Source organism: Aedes aegypti, chromosome 3, assembly GCF_002204515.2.
Source record: "Aedes aegypti strain LVP_AGWG chromosome 3, AaegL5.0 Primary Assembly, whole genome shotgun sequence".
Classification (NCBI taxonomy): domain Eukaryota; kingdom Metazoa; phylum Arthropoda; class Insecta; order Diptera; family Culicidae; genus Aedes; species Aedes aegypti.
In genome coordinates this window covers 312,304,699-312,323,041 of record NC_035109.1, presented here as the reverse complement: position 1 = coordinate 312,323,041, position 18,343 = coordinate 312,304,699, and the positions used below count along the sequence as shown (strand labels likewise).

Here is an 18,343-nt window from a genome sequence, read left to right as displayed (position 1 = left end):
TGGAATATTTCAGATTTTTGAGGCTCCATTTTACAAAAATCTGGAAGATCCAGATAAAATTTGTAAGGTTTTGTAAATAATTTATAAGGTTCTCCATATACGACATAGGAGATGCAGACTTTTCCAGACAATTTTTCAAAATCTTCCAGATTTTTGAAAAATGGGCTTGGCGTCCCTGCTTCGAAATGACAGTTGTAGTGTTCTGACATTGAAATATACTGGTGTAGTGCTTTAAAATTTATGTCGTGAACACTACGTGAAACATTTCGATGATTTTACACTTCAAAGCGTTACTGACAGCAGGGATGGCAAGTCAATTTTTCAAAAATCTGGTTGATTTTGATAATTTGTCTGGAACAGTCAATGTCGTATTTGGAGAACCTTACAAATCATTTACAAAAGCTTACAAATTCATCACAAATTTTATCTGGATCTTCCAGATTTTTGTAAAACGGAGCCTCAAAAATCTGGAATATTCCCAACAAATCTGGAAGGTTGGCAACGCTGACTGACAGACAGACAACTATAAAATTTTGTAAATAAATGATGAATCCTTCAAGAGCTCCGTTCAAAATTTTCCAGGAATTTTACAAAAAAAAAAACGGTTAAATGTGGCTGTTTGCTCTGTAAATTATCCACTAATTATTTTGGCACTTTTTGTGAAGATTCATTCAGGACTTTCTCAAGAAATCCGGTGAGCATAGAAAGTATTTTCTATTGTAGGAGTTTATCACGTTTCCCTAGGAATTTCATCAGTTATTACTATAGGATTTTTTTTTTAAATATTATCCCGGATATTCCTTCAGGTATTCTTAATAGTTTCTTAAACATCTCTTTAGCAATTCCCCGGAGTAATTTGTAGAGAAATCTCCAAGGATTTTTATGGAAAATTTCTGGAGGAAGATTGCCTAAAATTCCAGAGGAAGATTGCCTAACGGAAACTTGGGAGAAATCTCTGAAGTAATTCCTGAAGGTATCTGAAATTATTCGTTCAGTTTTTTAAGAACTTCTAAACCCCTAAAATCTTGGAGAAAATTCTTGAGAAATCTATAGAACAGTCGCTGGATGAGATTCGAAAAACAAATTACTTTCTTGAGAAATTTCTGGATGAATCTTTAGAACGAATACCTGAACGGAACTTTGAAGAATCTCTGGGGTAATTTTTAGGAGTGTATTAGGAAAAAATCTGGTTGAATGTTTCAAGGTATTCTGAATGCAATTCCAGAAAAGTTTTTAAAGAAGCAATTCCATGAAAAGTTTTTGAAAATTTCGCTGGACACACTCTAGTGCAAATATTTAAATTACATTCAAAAGAAAATGATCAAAAATACGTTAAGTATGCGCCAAGTATGCGTAATATCACGGGAAATCTCCAAAGAAAGTTTTAGAAAAAATCTTTGATAGATTTCTGTTCGAATTCTCTGAGGAACTTCTATTGAAACTTGGTTCCTGTTTGCTCTCCTTTTGGACACTTTTGTCAGGCATGAAGCCTAACAATTTCATAAGTTTCAATTTTTTTAGAGACACTCAATCCATTGGTATGAGAGAAGCTTCTCAATGTCTGGCGTAATATAGCTCATATTATGTTTTGATAAATTGGCTAGAAACAAAATGGCAGTCAAAGAAATTTTATATGAGAAGTGTTCCCGCAGGGGCATTCGAATGTGATTTGAATGTTTTTGTGTGGTAATGATTCAAAATCATTCATTACCACACAAAAACAGAAGAAACCATATTCATGATTTTGGTATTACTGTTTAAACTATCAAAATCATGAATATTGCTATTGCCGGACACACGAAAATCTACAGCAAATGATCGGATCTCAATTGAGTCTAAACGTAATATTTCGTGCCAAATCGTATTCCTAGTTGACAGCACCCTCTCAGATATCAATAAAACTTTGTTGATGTGTTGGCCTTGACAGAGTAAGCCACTTTGCACACTTCGTTTATTTTTTTTAATTTATCTCGATTATCATTTAAAAATGGCCAAACTCTTTTACCCGTTTTTTTTCATAACAATTGAATCGAAAAATGGCAATTCCTTCAAAAAAGTGTTGTATGGAAGACATGTAGATAATTGTCTAAATTTTTGAATAATAATACAAAAAAAATCTCATTTGTGGCCTGCACTGAAGAAAATTGATTTTTAAAATTTAAAGTAGATATAGAAAATGGTAATTTTTATTTTGATGAGAAATGTTTTTAAATCGAATATAAGTTTTTAGAATATTTTTTTTAAGTGCAGGCCACAAATGAGATTCGTTCAGTATTTTTATTCCAAAATTTCGACAATTATTTACAAGTCATCCATACAACGTTATTTTGTAGGAGTTGTCATTTTTCGATTACTTCTTCTTCTTGGCATTACGTCCTCACTGGGACAGAGCTTGCTTCTCAGCTTAGTGTTCCACAGTTATTAACTGAGAGCTTTCATTGCCAAAGTTGCCATTTTCGCATTCGTATATCGTGTGGCAGGTACGATTTTACTTTATGCCCAGGGAAGTTAAGGAAATTTCCATCACGAAAATATCCTAGACCGACTGGGAATCGAACCCAGACACCTTTAGCATGGCTTTGCTCTGTAGTAGCGGACTCTAACCACTCGGCTAAGGAAGACCCTATTTTTCGATTACATTATTTTGAAAAAAAAAAAAAAAAAAAAGGGTACACAAGTTTGGCCCTTTGTTAGTTTAGATAAAATTTGAAGAAAGTAGGCAAAGTGACTTATTGAGTCAAGGTCTACACGTCAAGAAAGTTTCATTGAAATCTGAGAGGGTGCTGCCAACATCTTTTGGCGCAATATGTTTTAAGTTCACGTCCTGAAATGTTATTTCCTGGATACCTGCAAAATGCCAAGATTTCGCTACGTTTAAATACATTTTGAAACAAACATTGTGCAACATTAGGCTCGAATTTGTTCAATGTTGTAATTCAAGAAACAGTTGAAGGTTGAAGCCCACTGCAGAGTATACGTAAGTACTCCAATATATTTCACCGAGCGGATCATCACACCGGGTCGTGATTCGAACACTATCAGATTGACATCACTGTGACGGAATTTGCGCTACTTACACAACAAAAAAAAAAAACTAATAAATATCGTGACAACCTCGCAATACTTTGTCAATTTTTCGTGACTCACTTCTAAGGTTGTCGCTTTCGTTACGTAACGCGCCTTCTATGAAGTTTGTAGTCCACTTCTTGACATCACCCGCGGTATAAATTATAATAGGCTAGGCAAATCCATTCATCACTAACTGCTGCATCAGCATCAGTAGTATATGTAGTAATGCACTCCGCTCTGCTGCTATTGCCCGCTCTCTAATGGTCCAATGGTTTCGTCGGATTTCTTTCTTCTGAGCTGAGAAAATGGGCTATTGTTTCCCAAACACAACCGCTTTGCAATACAACCGCCGTATGATGCATATGTGCATATGCACAATGGGCAGTTTCCAAATAATCTGGCGGCACACACATATTTTTGCCGTGTGTACACAGTTTCATGTTTTGTGATAAAAATTTGATGTTTTGTTTTCAAAAAACAAGTTTTCGAGTAAAACTTTTGAATAGGCCCATTGAAATAATGAGCATTCGAGTAATATCTCAATTAAACCAATTTACTATAGAATGATGAACGATAAATCCCTATCAAATCAAGTCATTTTTCCAATTTTTGGCCACCTGATAGCCCATAGTGCAATGCAATACATGATTTTTTTCCGTCAACGAATGGAAAGTGAAAGTCATTGGAGGCACGGTTGGCTTGCATGGTCGGTCGATTGGTGGCGGTAGCAATTCTATTGGGCGCGGTACGCCTTGTTGCAGAAGGTTGGAGCTGAGCTCTGCGGTTTATCAAGAAACCGCTGCCATCAATTCTCGATTTAATGATTGAAAATCTGTGCCGAGTTGGATGGTTTTCCGGTTGGAGTTTAATTTAGCTTTGGATATTGTTGCATAATAATACGCTACTTTCAGAGGTATTGATCAAAAGCTACAGATTTTCTTCTAAATCATTGGAAAATCTGCAGTTACTGTTTGATTTTTGCACCACTTTCAAATCTGCATGAGATCTTAAGAAAAGATTTATAATGAAAGACTTTCCAAATTCCTCTCAGGATTTTTTCCAGAATCGCCTTAGAAACCTTTCCAGATTTGTCTTAGAAATCTTTCTAGATTCGCATAGGAATCTTTTCAAATTCCTTTGAGAACATTTCAAATTCCTCTTAAGAATTATTACAGATTCCTGTAAAGAATCTTTCCAAATTTTCATAGGAATCTTTCCAGATTCCTTCCAAGAATCTTCCCAAATTCCTTTCAGGAATATTTCCAGATTCCTCTCTGGAATCTTTCCAGATTCCTCTTAGGAATCTTTCCAGACTCCTAGGAATCTTTTCAGATTCTTCCTTCGAATTTCACCAGATTCTTCCTTCGAATTTCACCAGATTCTTCCTGGGAATCTCTTAAGATTCCTCTAAGGAATCCTTTTCTATTCCTCTCAGGAATCTTTCCATATTTCCCTCAGAGCTCTTCCTAGAACCATTCAAGAATCTTTTCACCACACTCCTCTTTAGATTTTTTTTATATTCTGTGTTGTGCTGTTTGTTTAAATAATTAAATCTTTTGCGCCGATCATTTAATTTGGATTTTTTTTTATTGAGTTTAGTTTTAGAAATACAATGTTTGTGTAGGTTCTTAATCTATTTCTTTTTACATTTATCTCTTAGCAATTAGGGCAGTTGACAACTGTCATTTATGCATTTTTAAACTATATTCAAAAAACTATCGAAATGCTTTGTAAACACTTTTCCATTATTCCATCTCATTTCTCTTAACTCTTTTTTAAACACATACAGATTAGGTTCTGAAACTTCTAGATTGTGAGATACACCCCGAATTGTCAGCCAGAGCGCAGATTTTTCTTTTTTTAGAGTTCAAATTTATATTGCATGATAACAGTTGTTCAATATCTCTACACTTTATACCTAGGCAACCTCGAACGATCTGGCTGCACCATTCCCAAACTTTTTTTGAGGCTGGGCAATCTTTTAGCCTATGCTTATTGCTATCACGGTGACCACATCTTTTACAATTATCATCGCTACGAATGCCGTAGGCGCACAATTTACTGTTGTTTGGTATTAAGTCATTTACAAAACAAAAAACTTTTGCACGATCCTGGGTAGGGATGAAATTGTTGTTAAAGTTTTTCCAAACTGTTGGCCAATCAACGTCTACCAAATTCTCAATTCTAGGCGTACAATTATTTCTATCCACCAAACAAGCATACAAAACATTAGTGCTTGGTAGATCAAACCTCGTTTTTAGTTCATTTGCTTCTTCTAACCAAACCCTAGCATTTTTCGTGAGCCTCTGGGGCATCGAAAAATTTAAAAGGTAGGATTCTTCATGATTGTCGCCTGCATTATCAAGATTATTTAATATGTTTCTAATAAAAAGCGCTTTAATTTTTGACTCTGGTCCACTAACTGCAGCCCACCTTTTTCTTATTCTAAATATAATTGATTTCTTTCTACCTTAAAAATATGCCCGGACCATAAAAACTTTCCACAAGCTGATTTCAATTGAGCTAAATGTCGATTTAAAGGAGGAAAAACTTGAGCAACATACCAAACTTTCGACAAAATAAAAGTATTCACTACCCAACACCTTTCGTACAAATTCAGGTTTCTTACTGAGTGCCTTTGCAATGTCAGCTTTATATTATTAATCACGGTATCATAATTATTTACAATTGTTTTATACAAGCTTCTATGGAAATTTATTCCAAGAATTTTAAGTGCATCAACTTCTTTAACCAATTGAGGTCCAAATCGAGCCTGATTAAATCTCATAAAGGCTGATTTGGAAAAAAATATTTTAATCCTAGCATATTTTGAGAAATTTTCAAATATTAAAACCAAATCAAAATCATTATCATTTCTCACAACAATGTTGAAGTCATCAGCATACACTATCACTTTAATAAATTTATCATAAATCCATAATCCTGTCAAATTTGCGGATAATTGTCGAATAAGAGGTTCTACGTACAACACAAACAAAATCATACCAAGATCCACTCGATCAAAGGCTTTGTTAAGATCGATACTCAGAATACTCCCTTTAAACCTTTTTGTTTCACATGAACGCGTCAAGATTCTTCGTAAATCCTTCAAGTTATTTGTGCATGATGAGTTATTTAAACAAGCTGTTTGTCCCGGTCCTAACAATTTATCAAGTATTTTCATGATTCTAGTGGCAATTATCTTCATTAAAAGCTTATAGTCACAATTAAGCAACGAAATCGGACGATAGTCATCCAACGTAGTCGATCGAGTTCCTTTTCCTCATCTGAGAAGCCTTTTTGAGGCTTAAGGGCTCCCGAAAGATAAGAATTGAAAAGTCTGATCATATCGTCTTTCACACAATTGAAATTCTTGGAGTACAACTCGTATGAAAGGCCATCTGGGCCCGGTGTACGCTTTTTAGCACAATCTGCAAGTACTTTTTTCAATTCCTCTTCGGATATTTCTTCAACGGTAGATATTTTCTGTGTAATAAAATTAATCGGATCATTGGAGGCATCGGATGTAATGTTCAAATCAGTGTCGTTAAACCGCAAACTGAAATATTCAAAAGCAATGTTTTTGAGCTTCATTGGATCGACAATCACCGTGTTATCATGTTTCAATTTCAAAAATCTACTGGAATCATTATATTTAATTTGAGAGGCAATTTGAAAAACATTTATTATCTCTCCTTGTAAATAGGAAGTCTCATTCATACAATTTGACAAATGTTCAAGCCGATCATGTTCAATTTCAATAATTCTAGATTTATTTATCTTGATATCTAGCCAAGTTTCCTCACCCCTCTGTTTTTATGCGTCCATTCATACAGTTTACCGTTAAAATAATTGTTTCCTCTCGAATTTTTGAATTTAGCTCCCAGCTTTTTGTTTTAAAGAACTGCTTAGTTTTAAAAATTTCTTTCCACCATCGGTCGATGTCATCATTATGGGTTTGCCGTAATTTCCACTCTGTACAAGCAACGGAATACTGCTCGGATGTATTTTCGTTGTTCAAAATCGAGCTATTTATCTTCCAAAAATCTCTTCCCTTAGGTATAATGTCGGTTTGGTTCACCCTAATGTTCATCAAAATTCCGCAGTGGTCAGAAAAAGCCACCGGAACCGTACGAAAATCGCTAATATTACTGATAAAAGAAGCATGGGTATAAAATCTGTCAATCCGCGAAGCTGAATTGTTTCTGTGAAACGTGAATTCGTTTTTTCTCAGCGATAGCGCAACATCTTTCCATCCACACATATCTACTAACTGTCTCAGGCCCGTGCAATATTTTTTTGTCTCACCCACACAATCGAATCCATTCAATATGCAGTTCAAATCTCCGCCCACAACATTCGTGGAGGCACCTGGTTTGTTAAGATGTACAGTCAGATCATTCAAAAATAAGGAGTCTCGTTCTTTCTTGCGATTTGTTCCCGAATATGCATAAACGTTTACATAATTAACATTATTAACTACTATTGATGTTATTCTATTACCGATATCAAGCAATGGCTGCGCAATATCGAAAGAAGCTCTCACAAGTATAGCAGTTCCGGAACCATTTTCATCAACGTTAACAACCGCACGATGAGACGGAACAAAGGAAAAGTTCGCGTATCGCACTTCTTGTAAAAACAAGATACCGATATCATTGACATTAATAAAATCTCTCAGCATAAACTTATTGACAGTTGTCGTACTGCTATTCAAATTAATGCTACCTTCATTAAGAATAAAGTTCATGTTGTCTTTCAAATACTATTATCACTCATTGATTCATTAGAAATTTCCTCCATCTCTTCCTCATTTGTCCCTTCGACTGGATCCTCTTTACTTGCTTGCTCACCTGACATAGAAAGTTTTATCTGCTTCGTTTTCGCTCACGTTACCGATCGTGTTGCTCGATTTGATCTGCTGCTCCAAGTCTGTGTTTGAGTTGTCCGAGTCAGACAACTGATTTGTATTCTGCCCTTTGTTTCTTGCTTTGTGCCCCCTTTTTGATGAACTCTTTCCGCTTCCCTTCGCTTGCTCTTTTACCACCGACCCGGCGTCTCCATCTCCATCGACGATCGCTTTTTCCCCTCTCGCTACTTGTGATGTACGGTTGCTCTCCTGCTCCACATCGCCTGACCCTTTCCTGCTCATTCGCTGACCTTGAACGACACCCATCTCGGTGCTTTTGAGTGTACCCAGGTTCTCTCCAGACTGCTCAGTTGAATGCGTGTTAGTGCCAGACGAAACTGGCTGCTGGTCCATTGTATCAGCACTCTTCTGTGGACACTCCGCTTTAAAGTGCTCTGCACTACCACACTGATAGCACTTGTTCACCAAACCTTCGTAGAATACACGTGCTTTCATATTCCGAACGTTAAGCAACGCAGGAATCTCGACTTTGTCCTTCAACTCTAGGTAGACACCTCGCACAGATGTCCAAATAGGATAACCTGTTTCTTCACCATATTTTTCTCTCACCATTCGAACAATTTTACCGTATTTTCCGAGGACGGCCGCGATTTCACGGTCTTCGATTTCCGGATGAAGATTAAACAATCTCACATAACGCACAATGGCGTTTGCCGGGGAAAGTTTCACTGTTGCACTTCGATACTTGCTGTATGCGAATTCCATAGTATCCGGGAGATTCCTAAGCGTATTCCTCATATCCTCCTCGGTCTTGAATTTGATGATGACCGAGACGTCGTTCTTGTCCTTGTACATAGACAAAAGTTTTTCACTTTTCAGTCCCATTCTTGTCTTCATGAAACCGAAAATGTCGACATCCGATGGTTCTGGGCTACCTCTCTCGAAGCGCAACCGCAATGAGTTAGCTCTTAACTCAACATCAGCCATTTCTACAATTCTGTTTTCACTTATCCACTTCAAACCAGAAACCTATACAACAATTCAGCTGAGCTGAAAAACGTGCTCGCTGGAAACGTGCTCGATATTTCTCACCGCGCGCTATTGATTTGCGTCCGTTCTATACCGAGTCACCGCACAAACTGCCACTTTCAAATCTGCATGAGATCTTAAGAAAAGATTCATAATGAAATTCTTTCCAAATTCCTCTCAGGATTATTTCCAGAATCGCCTTAGAAACCTTTCAAGATTTGTCTTAGAAATCTTTCTAGATTCGCAAACGAATCTTTTCAAATTCCTTTGAGAACATTTCAAATTCCTCTTAAGAATTATTCCAGATTCCTGTAAAAAATCTCTCCAGATTCCTCTGAAGAATCTTTCCAAATTTTCTCAGGAATCTTTCCAGATTCCTTCCAAGAATCTTTCCAAATTCCTTTCAGGAATATTTCTGGATTCCTCTCTGGAATCTTTCCATATTCCTCTTAGGAATCTTTCCAGATCTCCTAGGAATTTTATCAGATTCTTCCTTTGAATTTCACCAGATTTTTCCGGGGAATCTCTTAAGATTCCTCTAAGGAATCCTTTTCTATTCCTCTCAGGATTTCCCTCAGAGCTCTTCCTAGAATCCATTCAAGAATCTTTCCACCACACTCCTCTTTAGATTTTTTTTTTATATTCTGTGTTATGCTGTTTGTTTAAATAATTAAATCTTTTGCGCCGATCATTTAATTTGGATCGCCCTGAATGCAACAATGTTACCAACCGAGCTAAATTTGCATTACTTCCTCAAAGCCGCACTTAGCCCATTTCTCACCAAACACCTGCTTCAGCAACAACAGCTGTGTCACCGCAACGAATCAGAATCGATCACGCTCCAGATCCCGATCAGCACACAAAGACCCCCCACAGCTAAAAGCCCCCCCCCCCTAAAATCAGCCCGCATCGAATACCAAACGAACCATAAATCTCCCCTCTTGGATCAGCAATCCGTCACGGATTGCCCTCTCGGTGCGTTGATTTTTTTGTTCATCCAAGCGAGAGAAATCGCGCACACAAAATCCATCACAAGTGATCGAGTACAAAGACGGCTCAGCTTTCGCCATAAGTTCATCATCATCGTCCCAAAGTGAAGAGAAAATCCATAAATAATTGAATATTTGTTGGCCCTTTTTTGGAGCAACATCACAACGAAGCAGGGAGCTTGCCCTCACAATGGGACCATTTCAGAAATTGTTGGATTAATAACCCCATCGCCATCGTAGTCGAGGGGGTCACTGTTTGAAACCCCTAACTAGAGGGCAAGGGGCCTTTCACGGAAAGCACACTCGACAATCACACGAAAAATGCGCGTCGAAAGTCCAAATTAAAAGCACTTAACCTTGTTTTGTGCATCAACAGTGGTGGGGCCAAAAAAAGACTAGTGGAGGGCACTTCAGCCGAGAGTGCTGTTTAGTCTTTTTCCGGTGTTGGACATTAAAAGGGTAATTTGTAAATCTAATTAAGCTGCTGTGCGGGGAGAGCTGAAGAAATGTCGGCAACAAGTAGCTGTTTGGCAGGTTGGATGGTGGGAGAATAGTGCGCGATTGGGGCGAACATCGAGGTCAAGGGTTCCGGGTCGTGTGGTAGATTAGTGAAATTTCAAGTTCGATGGCTGCGCCCGGTTGGAAAAATGCGAGAAACAAGTGTTATTTATGTTTGTTACAAATGACCGAAGGCATGAAGCAGAATTATGGCCAATGGTTTGTGTATGGAATGACAGACAAAGCTTGCTATAATCCACTGTCGACAACAGTTAATACCCGGGGTTTTACGGAGTCTCGAAGGCTGTTTTGCTCGTTGTCCTTCGGTAAATTCACGTTCGAAGAGCAAGCAAAACAAGAATCCGATGACACGCGGAGAATGGTAATCCAAAACTAAATTACGGTACATAGTCTATTTCTTGTTTAGCGAAACGGAACCAGTCGGCTTACACGGTTCGACTTATGCAGATGCAGATTGAGTCTATTAAATAAGGTCATCGGCATACTGTGAATCTTCATTCGGAAAATCCGCCAGCATTCTCCCTAGATCTTCGGATTGAGATTCTTCAAGATTTTTCGCAAAAGTGGGGCTGAGTGTTTATGAGTGGAAACGAAAAATTTTGGTCAAGAGTCTTTAAATATTCTTGCCAAAGTTTTTCTGGCAGAGTCTGGGAATAATGCTGGAAATTTTTGTTTGTGGTTTCTGGGAATATATCTGACAAATATTGGAGGATTGTACAGGAATCTTTGAACACATTCTAAGGAATAATAGTAGAAGATTTCTGATAATAGGGCGAGATCACAAATTATACGAGATTTGTAACATTATTCCTAATAGCTATCTCTCTATATTTTTGCGGCATCCTTGTTAATCACAAACACCATCAGTTCTATCTATTGTTAGAATTTAATAAATCAACTTCACCCCTTACCACAGTGGTATCCATACGGTCGAATACTACATCCATTACTCAGTAACAAAACACTCCTACTTCCAAGGTAGCTGTGGGAAATGCAGGAGTTTCTCTGGTGATCTAGTAACAGCGGCTATCTAATCAACATTCCCTCCTCTACCCCATAGGCATAAGGAGGTGGCTGGCCTCGTATATAACCTAGAAATATTAAGCGTAGTACCATTGTACAATGAAGATGGTAAAGAGCTAAAAAACCGAAGCTTCACCTGAGTGGTTCTCTGCGCAAATTCACTATTCTGGTTGATCATGGAGTAGCAACTACGATGTTCCATCAGTTAACCGTTTTTTTTATTTTGATAATTGTTTCATGAGGATCGCTTCATGAATTGTTTCAGGCGTTCTTAAATAAATTATTCCAGCGTTCCTTTCTGAGAATAATACAGTGATTATTCTTGGAATTTCTCAACGGATTTCTCCAAGCAATTTTTCAACGATTCTTCGAAAAAAAAAATCTTCCTATCATTTATCCAAACACCACTCCTAAAAATATTTCAGTGATTGCTCTATACATTGCTATAGCGATTAATTCAGAAATTTATTTGATACCTTCAACGATTCATCCTGGGATTATCTTAGAAATCTTCCAACTGATTCTGTCAAGAGAAAGCATTCAAAAGAAACCTGGGAACATTTTCAGTACAAACATGAGCAATTTTTCTAAAGACAGACGTTTATGTGTCTTCCTGATGGATTTTTTTTTTCAATCTATCTTTTCGAAAAGAAAGCAGATAGAAGTTAGAGAAGACTTTCAACTAGAATCTGGTGAGATTTCTACAAATATATTGCTGTTCTACGCATTTTGATTCTATGTGTATAGGAAGTTCATTAGTACATAGGACACCTATGCGTAAAAGACAATAATTTTACAAGATCATCGTAAGAAATTCGAAAAAAAAACGTACAGAAATTTTGAATGATTTCGGATAGATGCTAGAGAAAAAATTTTGACAGAAGTTTGATAAAATTGCTACAAGGAATTTGCGAAGATTTCCTTTATGATTTTTCAGGCAAATTAGAGAAGAATCGCAACAGAAATTTTGAGATACTGCTGGTCGGAATCGGGGAAGATTTTCAGTAGTAATTTTATAGAATTCCAGTCAGCAGTATGAAAAAGATGGTTTAGGATATTACTTATTGGAACTTAATTAGCATTGCAAAACTGTTTGCATAAATCTCTAAAACACTTATCAAAAATTGGATTCATTTCCTTCGGAAAAAATGAGGTTTTTATAGTCAAAAAACTTGGAAAATTACAAACTGGAATCTGAGGATAATCTCAACAAGAATCGCTGAAGACATATGAAATTTTGATGAAATGATTGTTGAAAGCAAATTCCTAAGATTCCTAGCACAACCATTCCATGAAAAACCGATCTAGTGGGTCACCGAATTCCGTGAAAATTTTGCTATTATGTTCCTTATCCGAAATAAAGACACACGTGTTTTTGGATTTTTTGATTAGGGTGACCATTTCCGAAATAGAGTGACCACAAAAATAACGATTTTGCGAATTTTTTTTTTAAATTATAACTTTTGAACCACTTGACCGATTTTTAATTTTCTTCAACGAAATGAAAGCTAAAAATTTAAACTTTTCAAGAAAAATATGAAATTTTACAAAAAATGTTTATTTTTTACATGAAAAAAAAAAACAAAAATTTCCTATTTTTCGTGTTTTGAAGGCCTTGGGACAAAAAAAAGCTATTGCTGTTCTCATATTTTCTTGAAAGTTTAAAAAATTTTACGTGCACTGTCAAATTTTCAGCGATGTATGTTGTTTTAGTTTTTGAGATATATTTTTTTGAAAATAAAAAATCAGTAATTTTTCATCGGCACACACTGTAGGTCCCAGCGCATTAGATTTTTTAATTTAAAAAAAATCGTAACTTTTGAACAGCTTAACCGATTTCCAATCTTTTTTTATGAAATAAAAGCAGGGTGGCCACCGAACCGGGAAAAACAGGAAAAGCGGGAAAAAGACGGGAATTTGAATCCATCGGGAAAAAATCGGAAAAAACCGGGTGTTTGAAGCGGCCACCGGGAAAATCGGTTTTGAACGAACATCTTTGAGCTCTAAACTTACAAATCATTAAAAATTGTTTATATAAAATAACAGCTTTGATTGTATTATAACGAAACGTCCATGAATTTGTACAAATAGGGCAAACGCTTTCTTAGAGGAGGTAGTGTGTTTTGACATGTTCCTCTCGAAATTGAATTGCTAAGCTATTTGAAACAATTAGTTTTCTCGAAAATTTTGCTCCTTTGCACCTATAGTGGTGCAACAGTACCCATAGTGCAGGGTCCCATAAGCAATCAATGGATTGCGCCGTTGAATGAATTATGCTTAAAACATACCACCACTAAAGGAACAGTGTTCCTAATATTGGTGCAAGGGTTTTTGCAGGGAATTTTTGAATAAATCGTAATTTCATACATTTAAATGATAGAAGGACTGGTTAGTTAAAATCACATATTTTATGATTTTATCAGACAGTTTCAGTTGTTTTCCCTGTAACTCGCTAACTCACCGGCTTATGGGATTGGGATCTTCAGGGTCGTATGGACATTCAATTCACCCAATACGCAAGCCAGGGGATGATTGATTCAAGCAGGAGTCAAATTTCAACTCTTCACAAAAAGGATGAATACAGAATAGCCAAACATATTACATATTAGAAAAAGGGGGGGGGGGGTTCTTGAATGCTTAGTGATCAACAAAGGACAAGGCTTGATGGTTCCTTTTGAACTCGGAGAACGACACAGAGATAACTTGGTGAAAGGCCTTTAGAATTCAGGGCTGGTCTCTCTACGGATTTAGCTACACCTGAGGCTTCAACATTTTACAACAATTTATTTGTGACGTCACATATTGGGTACTTAGCTTTTAGGTGTTCTCACGGATCCGGAGTTTTGCTGATGGTGTTGATGGGTTGGTGCATGGTAGAAGGGTGGCAGGATCGCGATGGCCGACGCCGGTGACGCTATTCTTGGCGGCCAAAGACAATGGCGGCACGCACTCGGGTTGTAACACTTCCCAACGGTCACATCATCGAGGTCAACAGAACCGGGGCAACGGAAGCTGGCTTGATCTTCCCGGAAGGCACATCGACGGCACTGCACTGACGATCTTGGAATAAAGTACAAAGAAAAAGGTCCCTTGACGTGGACCTGGACACCAAGAATTATCACCCTGCGACGTCACTACCTAACCTCTACTTTTCCGCTGTTTCACTGATAATTACCTTTTTCTATTGTTTTTGCTTGTTTGTTGTATTCGTTATTTGTTTGTATCACTGTTCGCAGCTAGTTTCACTATAATTTTTAATTGATTATTATTTTAGGTTAGATTTCAGACACTACAATACTAACCATACTAATTACGTTTCAACATACTGTTTCCTCTAACAAGTATAACATAACTTTACTAATTTTAACAATTAACATTTTCACGTAACCTAATTTAAGAAAAGAAGCAACACAGAATTAAAAGGAATTTCACCAATAAAGAAAAACTATCACCATTAAATATACTATTTACACGCGCGCGCACTCTACTTCCTTCTTGGATCACTATTTGTTAAAAGAGACCGAATTTCTGTAAAACGGCTTCTTATATAGAATGCCATTTCGCATAATTGTGTATTTGACATCTATGTTTTATGCTTTCATGTTTGCACATCCTGTTATATTCAGCACCCTCTGTGTGTGAAAACAAGGCTAACAGGGCTGTGATTATTTTGCCCGAATTCAAACTGCTTGAATGTATATCACATCTTGTCTACTTGGTACAGTTATGAAATGGGAACACGCACTCACTCATGACATTTTCGTCGACCAGTGAGTGTGAAAGTTCAACATTTGAAAAGGTCTCATTAAGGAAATAAAAGGAATAAACCTTGTGGTGGAGCCAACAAGTTAATCTTGAAACCGAACGGTTACATCCCTTAGGTGCACCACTAATAGTACATTTAATATGTCTTATCAAATATTAATGATTTGACTTGACTATTCTTTAAAATGTTTTATTTTGCCAATGGTTAACGATGTTTCGATTTACTTTTAATATTTCCTCTTACTGTCAGAGATAACATTTTTTGGACTTCTTTATAACTTATTTAACTTAAAGTTTCACATCGAAGTTGAGAAACTTCAGAAGATTTCAGCACTCAAAAATGTCGCATTGAAAATAAGTCCGGATGTTATTGAAAATAATCCTTTATTTATAAGAGCTTGTAATATGATATAAGCTAACTAATCGACTAAGAATAAATCAAGTACAGATTCATGCTTTTACTTGTGTGGCTTCGTTTCATTTTCAAGAGATGTGCCAGCCTGGTCGGTAAATCTCTCAAATAAAGTTATTTATTTATCCTGTTTTTCATCATAAACTTATTTGGTTTAGAGAACCTTTCATTCTCATGAAGAAATAATCGTAGGATTAGAAATTGTGGAAATATCTTCAACCTCATTAACTGTTTGGGACCCTGGATGGTTTACTTTGGCATCTGGGACAATTGTCTTGACAGTAAGATACACCTAAGCAAGAAGCGTATTGTTGAAAAATATGGGTTCAGTAGCTTTAAAAAAGGCTACCAAAGTGAGCAAAAACTGAAAAAAATCTCCTTACTAGCACAAATAACAACCGGCAAAATACTGAAAAATATACCGGGAAAAAAGCGGGAATTTGAAAATTGGATTTTGGTGGCCACCCTGTAAAAGCTAAAGATTTCAACTTGAAAAAAAAAAATTAAACTCTAAAAACAATCACATGAAAATATATAAAAATTTCCTAAAAAACTTCGAATGCCTTTTCCAAGATACTTCGCCATGAATGGTCTTCAAAAGATTATAAATTATGTTTTATAAAAATTACAATTCAATCCATTTTCTATCTGCATAAATAAAAGTGGAATGGTGTATGTATGTTACGAGTTTGATTCTTTTGCAGTTAGGTTCTTGAAGTGTTTCTACATGTTTGTTTGTACAAAAAGTCGAGAAACTTCATGTGAAAAGTCGAGAAAATAGTGGAAGAAAACTGATACACTTTCAATTAATTTTGATGAGAATTTTTGAAAGCAAAATGCGTGACAAAACAAGGTATGGCGGGAAAGCTAGTGCAAAATAAAAGGATAAAATCAACAAATAAAAAAAATATGAAAATTAATGAATGTTATTTCGTAGAATGCCAATGATTTTGCCAAATTTATGACAACCCCAAAGCACGTATCATATGTTTCATTTATCAGTAGTCAAAATTCGGACGATTGTCAAAAGAGAAATAAAATATTAGAAAATATATCGTCATAACCATTCGAAATAAATCAGATTTTTTAAATTGACTGCAAAGGCATTTATTCGAATTACACCAATGTCCTGATGAATGAAATAATTAGTATTCACCATTGAATCAATTGTCAATCAATACAAATGCATTGTCCTCTTCATTGCATGTCGCAACAATTTTACTTCGCAACATCAGTTTATCACCACTTGAACGGAATATGACAATGATCGCTTACCGCGTGCGCAGCGATTTTCTAGGCTTTGCATTGTAATTTTATAAAACTTTCTCCGTGTTGGTAAACATTGCCAAACTATCGAACAGCATCCATTAAACAAATTTGATTTTATGATTAAAGTAATCACGTGTTGAGAAGGTTGCAACAATGTTGCCTCCTGTGATTGTCGTGACATTTTTTTTTGTGATTGTACCCCAATCCGGAAAAGTTGGGACAAACGGTTGTGAGCGCGCCTGCTTTGTTATTTGTTTTTCGTCTGTTTTGTTGCCAATTTGATTCACTGTCCAAAAGTAATCCGAAAGGACTGCTGATCAGTCATCTTGGAAGATCTCTGCATAGGGAAAGATGTCACATTTGAACTTAGTAGAACTGCAAACTCTCAATTATTGCAAAAGTGTTAAGTACATAAATCTTCACAAAAATCTATTTAATGTTGTTAACATTTCTCTCGAAAAAAAAAGTTTTTGTAGTCAGAAACCATGGGAAGTATCTAAGAGGAATCTAAGAATATTCTGACCAAGCATCATTGGAGACATATGAAAATGCCACAATCTAAAAGCAAATCCGGACTTCCTGAAAAAAATCAAGAATATTACAATTTTTCCAACAAACATCTCAAAATATTTTACAAGATTCTGAAAACATTTCAGTATTAGGATGAGAAATTGAAAAGAATTTATGTAGATAACTTCGAAAAATCAATACAGTCTGGGAAGATTTCTAACCGAAATTCGAAAATGTTTTCTGCGTTGAAAATTAGTTTATAATTTCTGCTGTAAAGCCTAACTTAGGTTCTGCAAAAATGGATTTATTCTAAAAACGATTGGTAGAAAAACGGGGTTGGTGGTCTAATGGCAACCGCTTCTGCTGCAGAAGCAGAAGGTCAGGGGTTCAATCCCAAGTTCGCCCCTTTACTCGTACTTTGTAGTTGTGTATCTTTCACTTGCTTCTATCTACCACTCTTTATCTATCACATTTAAACTATTCGTTCATAACAATTGCTAGAACCATAAACGAACAAGAAACCGTTTGACTATGTTTCGATTCTTCCATCATTGAATCACGTCTGTCCTTAGCCTGAAGGTAGCCTGCTAACCAAAAGCAAGTATATCTGCCATAAATTTACCTTACCTCCTATACCTTCTCGCATGAACTGGCGTAGATGCAGGGGTATATTCGGGTAGTTATAAATGCAATATACATTACTCTTTCTTCTTCTCATCAATCTACATTCTGACGTGGCAGGCGTCATTATTGCCTATATATAGAAGATCACCAGCACTTATATACTGAGTGTGTCTGTTAGTCCCAAGCAGTCATCTGATTGGTTCCTTGCGTAAGTGCAGCTGATTTGGCAATATTGGAGTAGCAACCACGGGCGGCCAATCAAGC

The 18,343-nt window shown here is 36.4% G+C and overlaps 1 protein-coding gene across 3 annotated transcripts in view; it reads left to right on the top strand.

Moving 5' to 3' along the window:
- Window positions 1-18,343, top strand: part of LOC5569782 (MOB kinase activator-like 2) — a 521,979-nt gene that overhangs the window by 256,869 nt on the left and 246,767 nt on the right. The gene's annotated exons all lie outside the window — the stretch shown is intronic.